Raw genomic sequence first — 12,678 nt, 5'->3', positions numbered from 1 at the left:
TCAATATAACCCCCTTGTGTGTCATTTGTGTCAGGTCATTTTGATTATGTTAAGTTGAAGTTTTAGTTTTTGTACTGTTTAATTGACCTCCTTTTGAGTTTGGGCCCTGTTTTTGGTTTCTCACTTTTCTAGTTAGGTTATGTGAATTTTTTTGTTCCTGGTTTATCAGTTTATTAAAGAAAAGTTCCTTTTTTGCACCTTTGTCCTCTTGCCTTTTTACTGGGTCCCTGGCAATCATTCTTTGCTGCTATGGGTGCTAATGCTTAGCTGTAAGTGTTATGCTATCATGCAGTGCTGCCACGAGTAACATGCTAAGAAGAATTTCATACTGTGCTAGAATGTAACATCTGCTCAGTTGGGATATATTTGTCACCCATTGTTTCTATAAGATTGTTGTTACAGTGTTTTGAACCCTGGCTAACTGATGTTTGTAGGTGTGTGGCCATATGTTTACATAAGCCGACCTGTGGTGTTGTAATAAGGGAATTTCCCTCGGCCATTTGCTCAAGCGTCATAGTAAACAGACAAGTGCCATTGGCCAAGTACATGGGAGTTAAAGGGGCAGATTGCCATTTTCATATTGAAATTAATACTAGAAGTGTATAGTTATTTTCTTATTTTTGTTATCTTCTTTATTGTGTGTTATGCTGCTGTGTATATATATGTTACATTGGCAAGTCATTTAAGCTAGTTCTACCTCAGCTGTTATTACATGTATATTAATATGACTCTTGGTTCAAGCTGATAGGTACTATCCCTAAATAATGTTTGCAGTAACATTTATAGCTGCAGCTAATTATGCACATAATGCTATGGGTACAATAACATGTATAACTGTAGTTCTGATTATTAATGTACATTTTTTATTACCTGTACTTCAGAACCACTGCAAACCCCACTATTTGAACTACATAGTACCACTGCAACTCTAAATTCACCTATTCAATCATCTGGGCATTTCAATAAATATTCCTGGATTTAAAGTCAGACATCTGCAGTTAAGTTCTTGCTGGACTCCCTACAGTGGGCCAGTTTCCCAGTTACCAGAATCAGTATTTTTTTTAATGGCAGAGTCAATAACAAAGGGGCCCACATTATCGGGCAATAATTTTTATGCGTGTTCTGCTTAGAGGAGTCAGGCTGAGCAGGCATCTTTTCAGATCTGGCAGCAATGTTGAAGATATTACTGTACTGAAGATACTGCTATCTCCCCTGGGGACTGGCAACCCACAGAAGCCTCAAATGGTGAAAACCCAGTTGCTGCACTGTTCATGGGTTGCAACTTCACAGAGAGGGGTTGGTGGATGCAACAGTGCAGGGTGGCCTCCAGCTCTTGGTTGGCACATTCTGACTTGCACTGTGAATGGAAACCAGAGGTTAGACTGACTGTAGCCCCACGAGCGTGACAAAATGCTTTTCATACCTCAGATATGAACTGTGGTCCTCAGTCAGACACAATGTCCAATGGGATCCCTTGCATGTGAAGACATGGTACTCCAGGAGCTGGGCCGTCTCTGTTGCTGTAGGAAGCTTGGGGAGAGCTACAAAATGAGTAGCCTTTGAATCAACATTTGATCAACAATGGTCAAAAATCACAGTATTACCCTGGGAAGGAGGCAATCCTGTCTGTCCAGTCCAGTCCAGAGAGTCCAGATCTGAGCATGTGGTTTATGCCAGGATGACAAGTGAACTTGACTCTATGGACCCAGTGTAGGAGAGCAGAAGAATCATTATCTGCGTCAGGTTGGGTATGCTGTGCCTCTCTGATTTTGGACTCAGTCTCCCAGGTAATGACTCTGACCTGGCAGAAAGCAGGGAGAATGGACTTGGGTTGGTCAGCGGAATCTGTGGAGGTGTAGAGAGCATTAGGCTTTATGCTTCAGGATCCAGGTCGGTAGTGAGGATGAAGTTGAATCGTCGTCAAGTGCCTGGAAGACAGCCAGAGCATTGATAAGGCCAAAAGGCATCACCAGGTTTTCAAAATGCCTCAGAGGTGTGTTTAACACCATCCTCCACTCATTCCCCTCACAGATGCGCACTAGACCCCCCGACCCCTCTCTCTCTCTATCTTTCTGCCTCGCTGTCTCTCTCTTTCACCCAGCCGTTTGAAACAGATGGCCCCCCACCCAGAGCCTGGTTCTGCTTGAGGTTTCTACTTACTAAAAGGAAGTTTTTCTCTCCACTGTCACCAAGTGCCTGCTTATGCGGGAGTTGTTGGGTCTCTGTGAATAGAGATGACAGAGTTCAATGTGCCGAAAGTATGCACCAGTGTTATTTGGCCAATCAGTGTCATGACCCGTGCCATGCACGCCGGTTTTTTGTTAAAGTTTCCCCTTGTGTGTTGTCTTTGTCTGGTTTTTGTCTCACCCATGCCGCGTTGTGTTTTGTGTGTTGTAATTGCTCAGTGTTTCCTTGTGTTGCCTTCTTTTCCCAAGTGTGTGTTTAATCATAGTTCCTGGAGTTTTGGTTTTCTTTGTGTTTTTAATAAATTTGTTTACTTGAATCAACCCTTCAACCCTTAGTTCCCCTAAATCCCCACCGTTCCTGACAATCAGGTGTTTACTCTTGCTTTGTTAAGGATTATGCTCGACTTACTGAACCATCTTCACCCTCAAAAAATGTCCCCACTTTTACTCTTTTGAACTTTGGAATGTGCCAGGATTCTGCCAGTGTGAAAACTTTCTTAGCCTTTTGAACAGCTCCCATAGTCTCTGGCTAAGTTGAAACTTAAACCATAAGGATTGAAAATAACAGATTGCTGATGCTGTGCTTACTTTTTGTTTGTTTCTGGTCTAATTTTTCATTTCTCTTTTTTTTTTTATTTTTCACACTGCTGGACCCATGATGCTCCTGATGTCTGAACGTCTACCTCTGATATGATGGTGAGTAACGTGACATTCTAACTATTCTGAGAGAGACAGACAGACACTCTAAGATAACTCTCAGAAAACTGAGAAAATTCTCAATGTGTGTGATCACTTTTTTCTGAATACAATGCGATATGCATTTTCTCAGAATTTTACTATCAGGGAGCATTTTGCTTTGCGTAACTGGGTTGCATAAGACTAACTGGGTTCCAGGTGGAGTAGAAAGGATCTTGGAACCCCTGAGTGCGTTGGAGGATTGAGTATGAGTAGTGCCCTATCGTGTGTGTGTGAATTGGTGCCTGTTGCCCCTCTCCTGCATTCCTTAGAGACTGATATGTATTAATGTTATTTGAGCTGATGTCATTTACTCATTTAATTTTCAATATGCTGTAGATGTACCTATGTACACATATGTAGGTACATACCGTATACACTGTCTATATACTGTACATGACAGAGGTTGTAAGATGGTTGCCTTTATGACTTGTAAAATTGATCTAATACTGCCTACAAATCATTTATTATTAGTCATGATCTTTTGTTATTTTTTTTAAGTCACATTGATATCTTTCAGCAACTGAAAAGGCTAAGCTTTTCAACAATAACGCTTTCATCATTAACAGAAGAAGTAGAGTAAAAAAAAAAGACAGTTTACTGAATCTTCAGAAATGAGCAACAGACGGGTCTTGTAGTCCCACATATAAGGGGGGTGACAAGAGAATGAACAGGCTGGAGAGGAATCCAAATCCAGGGTACTCACGGAGGACAGACTGACAGGGCGCAGACTGGAGTCAACCTGGACACAATGCTTATATACTGTGGCAGCAGGTGACTCTTGATTGAATGACTGAGGGCAGGTATACTCACTGGAGGAGGCTGGACCAGATCAGACAGCCACGTCCTGCAGTAATACAGACACACAACAGACAGGAGAAGAGAGACAGACAGGAGACAGAGGGGACAGAAAACACAACAACGCAAAAGGAAAAGGAGAGGAAAACTGCAGACCCTATGAGATAGAAGGGAGGAATGCTGAAGTTTTAGTTTTGGACACACACAAAGAAACAAATGTTTTCTTCAATTCTTGCCCGATCTGATTTTCAGCCTATTGCATTGAAAGCTCTTCAGTCTTGTCCCTGGCAAGTGGGCCCAACCACCTCGCTTCTACCATGCAGAGATCAGCTGAACCCTGAGCCACACTGAGCATGCTGAAGACATCCAGCAGTCTTGAAAGGAAGAAACCTTATTTGAGGACTCCGGTCCAGTCTGTTCAATACCTTCATTTCTAAAAGTCAAAAATGTGACAAATTCTGTCACAGCTGCCACTGCATCTTCTTCACAAGTGGATGCATTGTGAAGATATTAGCACAACCAATTCAAGCCAAAGTTGCCATGTGAGATCCGAGATACCCAAAAATGCACATTGACTTTTTCTGATGGCCATTGCACAACAGGTGAACAACACCATCAATACAACTTCTTGTGATATTGGGTTGATTCCATAGACTAATAGGAATACTTTTGGTTCTTTAGATCAAAAATTAGGATTTCCCATACATAAATATATTTGTGATATGTAATAACTTCTTTGGGCTTCACATCCTTCTCAGCTGCCAGTGACAGTGCCTTATTTTCATGTTTAGCCTTACAGATTTCATCCACTTGTTATTCTGTGTTTTCTAGTAATAAATTCAGATTATTAAGATATCATGCTTGATCTGGTCTGATGCCACTCACAAATTTGGTAAGTTGCTGCATTCACAACTCCAGTCATTCAATCATTTATTCATTAATTGTTCTTTGCTGTATTCATTGTAATTACTCATTGTAGCATTTAGCCTGTTAAAAGTCACATTCATTTGATCACTTATTTGTATGTGCAGTCTTTTGCAGTTTTGTGTGTTAGTACTTGTGTGTGGTGTGTAGTTAGTGGTTGTTGTGTGTAAGTAATAGTAATAAAGCTTTCATTTATCAAGAACTTGAAGGTCATGTTAGCTTGTATGTATGAAGTGTTACGATCACTGTACAAGATTCAAGAATTCCAGCAACGTTCAGACCTGACTAAATTAATTGGCTTCCAGTTTTTATTTTTCACAGGGTTTTGCCCAGAGGTAAATTTTAAGTTAAATTAATTTTAAATAGCTTATGGACATTTGTGAAGCTGAGAGAAAGAGGGCAGTGGGCTATTGTTGTGTGTGCTGGGTGAGGGGGAGAGTGTTTGTGGTAGGGGACCTCTCTGTGAAGGTGACAGAAAAGAGAGGGAGGGGGTTTGGTGAGTAGCAGGGGGCCATTGGAGTGCGTGGTGCAGGAACCTTTGGAACTTAATGATAATAATAATAACAATAACAATAGTAAGCCTTACCTATATAGCACCATTCATGCATAAAATGCAACACAAAGTGCTTAACATGAAAGCAAATAATGATAACACGTTACAGTATAAAACAAATGAATAAATAGAATAAAATAAAATAAGAGAGAATTAAAAAGACAGGATAAGACTCAATAAAAAAGCAGATAAGTAAAAAGAAAAGACACTTATCTTAAGACACAAACCCCCATAACTTTCAGGGACGCTGTTCTAGAGTTTTGGGACATAATTAACAAAGGCTGCCTCTCTGTGCCTTTTAATTTCTGGCCTCAGGATCAATCAAGAGGTTTGACTCAGAGGATCTAAGAGACCTAGCAGACACGTCATAACCATGTCGGACAGATAAGACAGGGCAAATCTATTCAGTGATTTAAAAACCAATAAAAGAATTTTAAAATGAATTCTGTGACAGAAAAGATTTTAAGATTGGAGTAATGTGGGGTCTCTGTCTGTTTTTCATCAGAGCACGTGCTGTTGCATTCTAAGCGAGCTGTAACTGATCAATAGCTTTCTTAGACACACCAGACAGAAAAGCATTACAGTAGTCCAGCCTGCTGGAGATGTATTACCTTTACTTTCTTCTGACTCAGGTAATATTCCTTAAATGATAGTGATACTTTTACTTTTATTACGTTTACAGACATACTGTATATAGCTGGGTATTGTCTGCATAATTATGGAAATTGTTATGATGTTCCGTTTTGTAATGACATTGGCAACTGGTAACAAATAAAGATTGAAAAGATTTGGGCCTAAAATAGAGCCCTGCGGAATACCACATGTCAGGTCTATTTTATTATAGGAGTGATCATCCATGGCCACATTGAACTGTCAACAAGTTAGATAAGATCGGAACCATTTAAGAACTGTATCAGAGAGACCAACCCAGTGCTCAAGTCTGTCCATCAGAATATTCTGATCTACAGTATCAAATGCAGCATTGAGATCTAACAGGACCAGCACAGGCAGTTTTTTTCAGATCCAGTTAAGGTTGAATATTCTACTTTCTTGACAAAGGGAAGTAATGCACTGTCATTAAAAAAAATCATCAATACGAACGTTGACAACGTTTGACATAAAAATGATTTTGAAGGACCCTTCAATTTGGTTTTTGAGCAGACAGATGCTAAAGGGTACCTTGTGCATCTGAATGTTCCACTATGGAGTGATACAAAGCATCAGTCTCTGATAACCTGGGGTGAGAACATGTTGAAGAACAGGAGAACATTTATATAACAGCAAATCAAGTCAAAACACTGCCTACCTGCATAACAGTGTAAGATTATATAGTGTGCAGTTGTAGGTAAGTTCAGGTGTGAAAGTTACATTAAAGATTCAGCCTTTCAGTGGCTACAGGAAAAAAGGAGAGACTAGTGTGCCATGTCTTTTTTTTAGCATCCTGTAGGGAAAGCCTGAAGGGAGGACCTCAAACTCCTTATGTGTGGGTGAACCCTAAAAGTAACCATTTTTACAAGTTAAAGCTGCTGGTGCACTGATCACCTTTCTGGACAGCCTGTTTTTATTAACCAGACTGACATAACTAAACCAAGCCAAACTATACATTGTCATCAATTACAGGGTTCAGTATTCGTACTCAGGAGCAATATACACGTCTATATCCTGGATGGTTGTGTAACTAAAACTGGGCTCATGTTTGGTTTTGGGCATATTTAACCTGAGTTAAGACTTATTACAAATGTCTGCTATCAAAGTTGATAGGACAATGATCAGACACAGCCCAGGAAAGACATGATTTGAAGCCCAAATTGCTCCTGATGTCTGTGCCACCTCTGCGTGAACATGCGCGTGAATGGTTATTACTCCTCATGGCACCTTGCATGGTAGTCCCTGGCACCACTGTGTGTGAATGGGTGAATGCAGATGATATCTTACTGTTGTTGTTGTTCCTACAACATAGTTATGGCATAGTTATGTTGGTCCAGGACCATTAGTGCAATTAAAATTAGTGCAGTCCATTGCACATTGCATGCTGTTTTGATGTCAATGCTTTGCATCATTGGGAAAAAGACCAAACCAGACCTGCAACTTTTTCGTCAGTTGCAATGATGGTCCTGCAGCAACATTATGTATGATGTTGTGGGAATAACACCACACAGTGATATCACGGTGCGATGCTGGGGGGGTTACGTGTGACCCCGGGGAGCATGCTTTTTTTTTTTGCCATACAAAATGTTTTCTTCATCCTGGGGGGGTGTAACAGAAAATAATTGAGAAGCAGCTTTATGGGAACCATAAAGCCTCTGTGGTCATTTTGATTTCCCTTCACAGAAACACACCACCGTGCTTGTTAGTGCTGCGGTGTTGTGACCAGGCTGGTGGCTATTGTTGTGCTGGCACTGAGGTAATTGAGTGGAAGTGGAAGAAGGTAATTAAAACGCACATGGACAGTTGGAGGCCACAAAAACGCAGATGTCACCAGAAGAGAGAGCCATGCCATGCAGTCAACACAGGGAGCACACTGACAGTTTTCTCTGGCAACACCGAAGACAGTGGTATGGACCCAGAATCTGGTGACTAGGAATACGCAAATGAACTGAATTTGTTTTCTAAAGATTTGATTTTACTCACAGCTCTCTGATGATACAGCCATCCTTTAACATGCATCACAGGAATACAGGGAGGTCATAACCAACTTTGTTGAATGGTGTGAAGTGAACCATCTGCACATAAATGCCACTAAGACAAAGGAGATGATGATAAATTTCTGCAGGAAGGTGCCACAAACTACACCAGTGAACATCCACGGTTTGGACATTGAGATTGTGGGCAACTATACCTACCTGGGTGTTCACTCTCAACCACAAACTGGACTGGACAAGCAACACAGATGTCTTGTACAAAAAGGGCCAAAGCCATCTCCATCTGCTGGGGGGACTGAGGTCTGAGTGTGTAGGACACTATTAAGAACATGTGATGACACTGCGGTGGCATCTGCAATTTTTTATGCAGTGGTCTGCTGGGGCTGTTGGAGCTTTGAGAGGGACAGAAAAAGACTGAACAAACTGGTCTTGAGAGCTGGCTCTGTCTTGGACACCATCGAGGAGGTGGATGAGAGGAGGATGTTAGCCAAGCTGACATCTATAATGGACAACCCCTCCCACCCTCTGCATGAGACAGTGGGGGCTTTAAGCAGCTCCTTCAACAACAGACTGCTGCATCCACTGTGTAAGAGGGAATACTACCACAGGTCCTTCATTCCAAAGGCTGTCACACTGTTCAATAGATAAAATATTATGTGAAATAATTCTGACTAAAATTACAAAAACGAATGGATGATGGAAAGTGCATCATGGTACACATTGGTATTTAATCAAGTTAGAAAAAAATATTTGAAACAACAACTGGCTCCAGTTAGTAGTTCAGTATAAGAGCACTGCATTATTTGTCATCTGGGAATATTAAAAAAAAAAAAAAAAAAAAAAAGTCAGAAAACAGTCAATGTAGCCTGCTGTGTTCACTGTGCAGTATGTGTATGGGCACTTGAAGGTGACTGGCAGCACACCATCAACATGTTAAGATATCTATTTTATTTCAATAAAATCTGTTCAATAACCACATCACACTTTTCATGCTCTTGTGTTCCTGGGCCAACATAACAAGATCATTCAAATCCTTCCTGCTGACTCTCCAATACATTAAAGGAATTGAATCATATGCTGATACATCTCTCAGAGACTTTTGAAGTTTTGTTGAAATGAATAAAATTCTGATTATACAATTACAACAATTACTCATTTGTAAGTGTTTGTGATGCTCACCATCATTCACAGTTTTTTTCAAATAGTGATTGTTTACCGTGAAATGTCTATTTTGGACTCCAGTGCATCATGTGAATCTGCAACACTAATTGTGTCCACTATACCAAAATCACCTTAGTCCCCAGTGTTGTGCTGAGGGACATGTACACAACTGAGTGTTTGAAAGACCAAGAGTAGCCTAATTATGTCAAGAATGCTTTTACTATTAACAACACAAAGGATGAAGAAGTCCCTTTTTAGTTCTTAAATGAATCCAGGCATTTTAAAGGTGTCCATTTTTAAAGTCTTTCCCTCTGGATGTATGATGTGTACACTGTTGGTTGGAAATATTTATGAAGTCTCAGTCCCAGTTTCCTTGGGCTGAAAACTCTGTAGCAGTTGTACGTGGCTATAGACATCTAAGCCAATGTTACTCAGCACTGCTAACAACTTGACAGTCAAACACAACTCAGTAAATCATGATAGTGATAAAATATTACTTATACGTACATTATCTGTGACTTTTGAGAATGTTATCTTGGACATAGGAATAACTGCAGTGATTTCCTCATTAATTTGAAATATTAATGTCTGGTAAACAATTTTATACACATTTTCCCATAAAGCTGCCTGATGTATTTGGTCACTTTTGGATCTGCACTACAATAATTTCCAAAATTATGTGTGTTTTAACTATGCTTGGCAGTACAGCATGAATTATCAAGTTGAAAAGTTTAACCAAGCATGTTGCTTTAGTCCAATTATTGTAATCTTTTCCTTGCTCCCTTCATCACCATCATCACTTATGCAAACATGTAGACTGGTCTACAAACTGGAGGCACACTGTAGAGAGGGGAGGGAGACATATGGTGGGGTGTTGCTGTTGGACTGTTGTATTCTCTCTGCTCCTCTCTAGGGAGCTGCTGTGCTCTATGTTGTCACTTCACCTCAGCAGACGGTCTGGCTCAGCACCTGCTCCACACACTTGGGGGAGGGGGAGGCTGCTAGTAACAGGGGGGGCTGCAAGGGCAAAGGGTAGTCTTTTGTGTAGTGATGGGGGAGGAGTGTCTGTATGAATATGTGAGGAGATCTGACTGTACAGACTGCTGATGCAGGGACCGTTGTGCTGAACAGACTGCTCCCCAGACAAAAGCACTCAAAGTGGCTTAGATATGCCAATTATAACCATGCTGCTGTATCTGTAGATACCCACTTCATATCTCTGTGTACTGATTTGCTACTTGGCTGGTAGTTTTTGGCAAGAGTGAAAAGAAACAGTCTTTTCCATGTTGTGTGTGTGTGTATATACATAATTTGGTAATTGTAAGGTGCCCCTGCAAACAACCCTGTACTTTTTACATGAAGTAGACCTTTGCCTATCTATTACAATAGAGGGTCATTTAAATTGCAGAGTACTGTATTTATACTACAACCATGTACCAAAAAGAAAATATAAGTTGTAATATAGTATATAAGTTATAAGATTTTTTTGTTTCACTTTTCTGTCTTAAAACAAGACTTTTCAAGAAAAACATAGCCTTTATAAAACACATTCTTCCTACTGGAAATGAAACTTTTTATTCATGAGGACTAAAGCACACTATTGATAACAGTAATACACTCAAGAGTATCACTGCTACAGCCTTAGTTTGTCTGGTATGACCAACAGCTGATGGTGACTAATGTTAGCAAACTTCAGATTCCTCCAGTTACTGCTGTTGGTGGCCACAGGTTTCAGTATCCATACAGGCTGTACTACACCTAACAAACTAACTATGATGACAAGATCCAGGAAGCTGTGCACAGTCTCTACACCTGACTGTTGTCCACCAGGAAACAGTTTCAGCATGTGCCCCTAAAGTCACAAACTATTGTCTTCTGTTTGTGTATGTATTAAACAAATGAGATACAACGTGTTAATATGGAGCTTAGAGGTGTTGGTGGGGGTATATTTTGGCTTCCACTTTTAACTTTGGACAGAGCCAGACAAGATATTTCCCTCTGCTTCTAGTCTATGCTAAGCTAGGCCAACAACGTCCTGATTCCAGGTCTGGCACACACACAGACATAAGACTGATATCCATGTTCTTATCTCACTCTCAGGGAGAAAATGAATAAACAAGTTTCACAAAATGAAAAACAAAGCTACTCCTTTAGGGATTTGAGTGATTTCCACATCTGCAGTATGCTGGATGTTGTGTTGTAAGCAACAGCCTCTCCGAAACCTCACAGTTATAAAAGTCGCCTTATTGTTATTTATTATATAGAGGTTCTGAGTGATGCCAGATATGATCACAGTACCCTGTTTCAAATGCACCCAGAATATAGGCCTACTACAGTGTATTATGTAACAAATAGTGTTCAGACACGTGTGGGATTGCATCCACAATCCTCTCAGCACTCTACACTGGCTGTCATAACATAAAGTGTGGTCTGAATCCACATTTTTATGAATTAATTCAAATGACTTCAGTCAACATACTCTACTCTTTCATTGATACATTATTTCCAATTGCTTAGTGAAAATGAATGCATTGATTTTTATGGCACAGGAAACCTTGGTTACTGATGCCAGCACTCTGTGAACAGCAGCTCTGGGAGCTATGATTGGAGCAGGCTGATCCCAGCATTGCTCCCATTGGCTGCTTCCACAAATACACTTGCCTCATTACATACAAAAGCCCACCCTCCTGTGCAAAGGAGGAGGAGCCAAGGGATGTGTAACAAGGTGTCAGCCCTATGCTCTGTCTTACAGGATGAATGTTTCAACATATTTGTTCAGCCTTGCTATTTTGTTTCCTGTAGAGCTGTTTTTGTATTTTGGTAAAAATGAACATATAAAGACATGTGTGCTGCCTGTCATACAGGTAGAGTCAGACACACACATAATGCTCAAGCCTTGTAGGCAATGAAGTGGGGAACAGGGGAAAGCGTTTTTAGTGTGTACAAAGCAGTGGAGGAGCGCTTTCTAATGATGACTGGATCATGTTTTGATGTATCATCCATTGTTTCATATATTCATGCAAAGGTATACACTAAAGTTTACAGTTTACACTAAAACTTACAGTTTATAGTAGAAGTATACTAGTAGCCTTAATATAATATATGTGCTGTACATCACTTTAACATTAACCAGTAAGAGGTCATTTGATTTGAATTGTTTTTATTTGATATGTTTGATAGTTCCTAATGTAAATAACCTAGTAGTAGCATAGTTTATATATAAATCTATATACATGTATATACGTATATGCTGGGATCTGGTAGGAGCAGATTATGGTTATAGGACGATATTAAGTATAGTTATACAAAAGATGGCGGCAAGCCTAGCTGAGTTATGTGCATGTGAATGCCTGTGAAGGCATGTGAATGTGTGCGTGTCTGGGATAGTAAAAGAGAGAGAAGAAAATGCACACAAAGCAAAGTAGAGGGGATCCTAACTGCCATTGAAAGATAAAGTAACTATCTCTTCATCACACAGAAGCCTGACATGTAAACTCTAATGTCTGGCAACACAAAGTATTGAATAAAAAATTCATGATACATTGATTAAGTGCATGCATTTTATTGCTGCATTACTATATTCAAAGTAAATAACAATATTAAAAAGATCAATTAATTAGCCTGTAATTTAGTGATTCTTTGGTCTGCTCTGTCTACTACACTGTGGTTGGACTTCATT

The sequence above is a fragment of the Chelmon rostratus genome, chromosome 16 (genome assembly GCF_017976325.1).
Source record: "Chelmon rostratus isolate fCheRos1 chromosome 16, fCheRos1.pri, whole genome shotgun sequence".
NCBI lineage: Eukaryota > Metazoa > Chordata > Actinopteri > Chaetodontiformes > Chaetodontidae > Chelmon > Chelmon rostratus.
Note: the sequence above shows the minus strand (reverse complement) of the source record.